The sequence below is a fragment of the Crotalus tigris genome, unplaced genomic scaffold (assembly GCF_016545835.1).
Source record: "Crotalus tigris isolate CLP2741 ecotype Arizona unplaced genomic scaffold, ASM1654583v1 scf7180000017546.9332058, whole genome shotgun sequence".
Classification (NCBI taxonomy): Eukaryota; Metazoa; Chordata; class Lepidosauria; order Squamata; family Viperidae; genus Crotalus; species Crotalus tigris.
Window position 1 is genome coordinate 5,067,996 of NW_024096465.1, and position 6,515 is coordinate 5,074,510.

Sequence of the window (6,515 nt, forward strand, 5' to 3'; positions counted from 1 at the left end):
ATCTATCTATCTATCTATCTATCTATCTATCTATCTATCTATCTATCTATCTATCTACCCTAACACAGCCTTCGCAAGTAATGAGAAACCGCTTACTCGCGAGTAAAACAAACCCCTTTATTAAAATAGAGCAGGAACTATTTTTGTTCACATTGGGTAGACAAAACCAAAAAGAAATAGTCACAAAGGAAAGTCTTTTCCCCTTCTGACACAGGGCAAGAACAGTCTCTGTTCACTTGAGAACTCTAGATAGAAAGTCTTTCAAGGATTAAGCCAAGCAGAAACAGTCCCTGTTCACACCTATTAGTTCCCATCAGGAAGACTCAGTTGGCACCTCAAATACAGAGCAAGGAATCTGACTTGATTGATGTAACTGGAAAACAAATGGTTGTCTGTGACAACAGGCCACTCCAAAACCCCTATTATTTATTTCCCAGCTAGGGAGGGGCTGGCTAGCACCTACGACTTCTTTTCCCTGAGAGCCGCCTTACTGCCCTCCCTTCCTCTCCTCTCTTCTCCTCTCCACGCATACACATATCTGGGCCCCATCTGTTCCTCTCCCTCATTCAGCTCAGGCCTCGAAGACAGTTACCTGTCTGTCTGGGCATGGACAGATGGCCCCGGCTCTGCATCTGCCTCTGATTCTGCTTCCTCATCAGAGCCTTCCAAAGGCTCCGAAGTTGACCCAGGCTCCCCTTCCCCCCTCCTTCTCATCTGACTCTGCTGCTAGCTCTGTTGGCAGCCAATGGACCACAATGCTATCTATCTATCTATCTATCTATCTATCTATCTATCTATCTATCTATCTATCCATCCATCCATCCATCTTCTATCTATCACAGTGATGGCGAATCTTTTAGAGACCGAGTACCCTAACTGCAAACCAAAACCCACTTATGTATTGTCGGTGCCAGGTGGGCATGGCCCATTGGGTGGGTGTGGCCCATTGGGTGGGCGTGGCTGGGGTAGTAACAGCAGACTGGATGGGACTAAAAAGTTCAATCGATCAATTCCAACTTTGCGAGATCTTTTTTTTTCCCCACGAGAAGTTGAAATTGATTGATTGATTGATTGATTGAATCTTTTTTTTTTACACACGGCGGCAGAGGCCTAAAGTGAAAAGGTTTTATAAAACCCAGCTGAAAGCCTAGGACTGGGGCGATGGTGCGCGTGCCCGCAGAGAGGGCTCGGTGTGCCACCTGTGGCACGCGTGCCATAGGTTCACCACTACGGATCTATCATCTATCTATCTATCTATCTATCTATCTATCTATCTATCTATCTATCATTTATCATTTATCTATCTATCATTTATCTATCTATCTTAGGATGAAAGCCACATAAATCTCTGTGAAGATATAATTCTAGAGTCTAGGCACACCAACTGAGTAGGCATATCTCTTGGGGTTTAGAAGATAACATTGTTTAATAGACAGTTATATATCTTTACTTGACTTCCATAAATAATAAAGTAAATGGAAAAAATAGAAAATTTTGACCATTCTAAATACTGTTTACGCAAACCTCTCTCTTTGGCACCGTTTCATCTGGAATTTTATTTTTACCTCTTTGGGTGCTATTCATTGTAGATATATGGAATACACTGGAAAATCCCAAAATAGTCTTGGTTACCAAGTGAAGGACTTTTTGTGGGCTTCAGTGACTACCATTGTTTCATTTTATTGAGCATAAGTAGTCCCTTGATTACTTTTTTTCTATTTCCTTCTCTCCTAACTCAAGCATATCCAGCATATAAAAGTAAGATTTACAACACTCCAGGTAGCACTTTTGTGTTATAAATATAACATTCCCCATTAATTATTGATACATGTACCACATAATATAAAGACTTTTCTTGCTCATATTCTTTAGACAGTGAATTCTTAAGAATAAGTCAGTGGCAACTTTCAGGTTCATAAACAAAACTCCAAAACTTTCTATGTCAAATGTAATATTATGCGTGATAAAAAATAAAAATGAATAATTGTAAAATATTATGTTGTTGCTTTATAATGGAAGATGTGTCTTAGTTCTGGGATAGTTTACAAAATATATACATCTATAAGTGAAGGAATAAGTATGAACCAATTGAAGAGAAATTATTTTATAATGTGCCTCTTGGGATGAGATCTGCCCCCACCTTCATGGCCCTCTGGATGTGGCTAGTAGACTAGGAGAAGATCATATCTCCACCATTCACATATTGGATACTTTTTAATCCAGTTTTTTTATAATTTTAATGTTAAATTGTTAATACTTAATGTTTTTAATATTATAATTGTTCCATATTGTTGTTTTATGAAGCTGTAAGAAGTCCAGAGTCTTTGACAGTGACATGGGAAGGATATAAGCATATTAATAAATAAATAATAACTGATGGTACCAGATCCTGTGCTGTTGGATGCCCTCTCCCGAGTTCTCAGAAAGATGTGGAAGAAAAGAAAAGAAAACCAGAAAAAAGTTGTCCAAAATGGTCAGGTCCATGAATGGTCTCTTAAGGGATGTACCACAGTTTCATTCAAGACAAGGGACCACCACTACTTCTTGAAGTGAGGCCTTAATCATGGATTCCCTCCTAAAATCTTAACCATGCAGAAGGTGCATGGGTGTAACACACAGGTGGCAGAACCCACAAACATGAAGGGTCCTGTCCAGGTTTTTTTGTTTTGCTTCACCTTCACAACCACAAACTTTTATTTAGCATTACCTATCTCTAATTAAAATTCTTATTTCAGTCATATTTAGATGTAGGGAACAATTCCATTTTATTTTTCTCAGTTTTTTGGATGAATATAGCAATGAAAGTACTGTGTATCAGTTTGAAACTTGACGTTTATTACATACTACAAATACATTTCTGATCTCTAAATGTAAAAATCTGCATTTTCAAGGCAAATTTCATTTGAAATGGAGAACATCCAAAATTATTTAACAGGTTTCCAATGGAATTAAAATAAATAAAATAAAATCATCCTCAATTATTCAACTGAAATGTGCAAAGTATAACAAAAGAACCAAGAGGAAGTTATAACTTCCCATTTATTCCCATCTGATAAATAGCTTACCCTGCCTAACAATAAACTGCACTTATGAACATATTTTCAAGGATCGAAATACTAACACAATCCCAGGGATGAAGAAGGAAACCTATAGTGGGAAAGATAAAGTGGCTAAAAAAGAGTGTAGGAAGCAATAAACCTTCATAGTTATTATGGAAATCTAGTATATGCCTAATTTTTCATTTAGAGAATCAGCTAAAATGCTTATCAATTAAAAATGAAAAAAGATTGGTGCTCCCTTCTAAAACAAACTTCTCAGGATACATAACAAGTCAGAAAAGACAACATGCCGAAAAAAAATCCGCCAGCTTTTTTTAATTGTAGTTTAATAACACTGAATTATGTCTAATTTGTTTCTTCAGTTTTTGCCTACAGCTAAGCTCAGCAAACAGTTGGGTGTGTTTTCATTTAACACTGAAATAGGACTGATATAAATAAGAAAAAGACATATAAAACATATTCTAAAAGTTGCATATAAATCAAACAGGTTTATTCGTCTTTCTTAAATTAGATCACTATATAAAAAAGGAGGTTTCAAAAGATGGCGTGAGACTGTTTACTAGCCAGCAGCCACAGATTCTATTGCAAGTATCGTACTGGAGGCTACTGCTGGTAAAAGCTTTAGTTTATTCAATCTTCCTTTCTATAAACAGATGGAGGAAAATATGTACATCAAAACTGTGGCATTTAGGTTTTTCAGTGTGTAATCATAATTGTACAATAACATATGCATGTAGTATGTCTGTATTATAACCTCAACTGTAGCACAAGTGAATTAATATGCATAACATTAAAACTGTCCTATGATTTTATTATTGATTTCCATCTGTAGTTTTTTTCTCCTAAAAGAGACCTGTATTATGTTTAAAGTTTTCAATTAAAATGAAATATGTTTTCTGAGTCACATACTAATCAGTTGTTCCTTTGTTAATACTCTAAATGGCATGTTGCTAGTATTTTTTTTAACCAAAACTATAGCAGAGATGTGTAGACTGTTTGCTCTGCTCCATTCCTTCCACAATCTTGCCCTGGAAATGCCCAGGATATGCCAAACCTGGAACAGGTTGTTCTGGATGTTTCAGAAATCATTTGACCTCAAAAAAGAAGGCTTCTGCTACAGCATATATACAGGAATAATAGATACACTTTGCTGAATTTTGAAGTTCAGTTCTCTCTTGGTAGAGGAAAAAACAACACAAAAATCCACACAGGAAAAATTTGATTGCAAAATGCTCTTTGGAGAAAAATACATTGCAGTTAGGAAAGATCTGCAGAATTATTTGTATAACTTTTCATGCAAATTCTTCTTTTAAAACATTAGAAGCTGATACAAAAATACAGTGAAATGGTTTAGATTGAAAAAAATGAGGAACTAATCAAATAGAATGTAACGGATTTTCTGATCCTGAGCAGTACCTTTCTGAAATGGTATATACCAGTAAATTATTTCTTAAGCAGGGTTGCTCTTTAGGATCTTTAAATCTTTGCCAGCTAAAGGGAAAATTTATTATTTCCATCAAAATTAATCCAAATTTGCATGGTGAGAGTTCAACCCTGACCCAAATTTGCTGAGAATGCTAATTATGTGGCAGCCAGTTCAAATGTCAAGGATATATAGATGATAGACTCCAGCGATTGCAGAGGACCAATGAGATCTCTGAAGTGGTTCCTCATTGAATCTTGAGGGTGCGAATGTGCGTGTGTTATATTACTATGACCTCCTTTTCTGTCTGTAGTTTTCTTGAATTTTCAAAACAGAAAGCCAAAATAATTATCTTATGAGTTGTTATTATTGTTATTTTTAAATATATGGATATGGAGCTAAGTAATCATATTCCATTGCAAACTGAATAGCCCAGAAATTAAGACTTCAGCTACAATCCTAAATACAAATATAATTTGTTGGGTCATTATTCTAGGCAGCCTATATGATTAAAGGAGCCCATAGGTACAGGATAGCAGCCACCAAATTCTCAGTCAAGAATTGTATGTGCAATGCCAGACAATAAGACTGACCATCAGAACAAGTATGTATGATAACCTGCTATAACTGGAGAGCAAAATGGTTTATTACTAAAGAAATGCTTCAAAAAAATGCCTTCATTAATATCCAACTAGGAAGCCATCCACTAAGTGAGGCATGCTTTGACTAGGCAGGAGAAAGAAAGAGAAGATGAGAAGGGGAAGGGACTGCATCAGCAGGAGGGAAGGGCAGGGGAAGAATGAGGAGAAGATTCATGCCTTGAGAAATACCCTCTAAGGATGCTGGAACAAGAGTAACAGCCACATGGATAGACTAGAAGACAAAAAGATTTTATTTCAAGTGTGAGGACCTGGTTTCATCAGGGGTGAAAAGAGCCAAGTGGTGAAATTCTTCTCTCTATCACACTGGGTAAATTAGTGATGCCTTAACCAACTTGGGCAGAATTTCTCCACACTTTCTTTAGATATAACTGAGAACATAATTGACTTTCAAAGCCCCAACACACACATAAATTTCACTAGAGTGCAAATTGAAAGAACAGAAATTGTATAGCCCCTTGCTATTTAAGCATTGGATTTAATGATGATTTAGGAAGCAACTGCCCTTTCACAGAAGCAAGGTTAAAGTTCATTTCCATATCCATGACATTATTTTTATAGTTAATAACACTAGTAGTGTGTACTTGCTAACTGCTGAAAACAGAGGAATCCGTGTTGATTTTTCCATGGACTCTTTAGCCTGCAACAGCCTTTGTTCGGTTCAGCTGTGAAAGAGAAGGACGCATCCTCTGCAGGGTTTCGCTGCCTCTGAAGGCTTTCCTTCCCCAGGATGAATTGCTGGAGCTTTGCAAGCAAATGGCTACATGGCTTGGTTTCAAATCAGTAGGAATAAGGAAGTGCTAGGCTAAACACTAAAATACAGATACGTAGGAAAATACAAAGAAAACTCTGTGAGGAGGTAGAATAAGAATGAATGGAGTAGTATTGCATACTCTTGAATATTTGACAAAGAAAAATAGGGTTATTTGTTTCACTGCCAAGTGAACAAGAGCTTCATAGTATGGAATTGAACAAGCTGGTTCTGCAGGGCCTCAACAATGAATTTGTGAAGTATCAACATTGGCCTTTTTTTTTTTCCCCTTCCAGCAATGCTGGAATGTTAATTTTCCAATGTATAGATATAATTCTATACATTTTTATTGCCACACAACAACTCTTTTTCCGAATACTAAAACAAGAATTACATTTTCATTGTACACACAGTTGTGGGATATTGATATAAATTCCGGGTGCATCTTTAATATCAAAATAAGCTATTTTGAGCAGGTTTAATTTCAGATTTATATAAGAAAAATTCACAGAAATCAATATTTTCTGAGCACACTATGAAAAACTATTATAGGTAGTCCTTGACTTACAACCACAATTGAGCCCAAAATTTTTGTTGCCAAGCAAGACAGTTGTTAAGTTAAT

General features: G+C 36.3%; 1 long non-coding RNA gene across 1 annotated transcript in view; it reads right to left on the minus strand.

Moving 5' to 3' along the window:
- LOC120304794 overlaps positions 1–5,902 on the minus strand; it is a 42,649-nt gene extending 36,747 nt beyond the window's left edge. The window contains exon 1 of the long non-coding RNA XR_005555833.1: positions 5,726–5,902. This is a non-coding gene — a long non-coding RNA (uncharacterized LOC120304794). The remainder of the gene's footprint in view (positions 1–5,725) is intronic.
- Between the last annotated feature and the right edge of the window lie 613 nt (positions 5,903–6,515).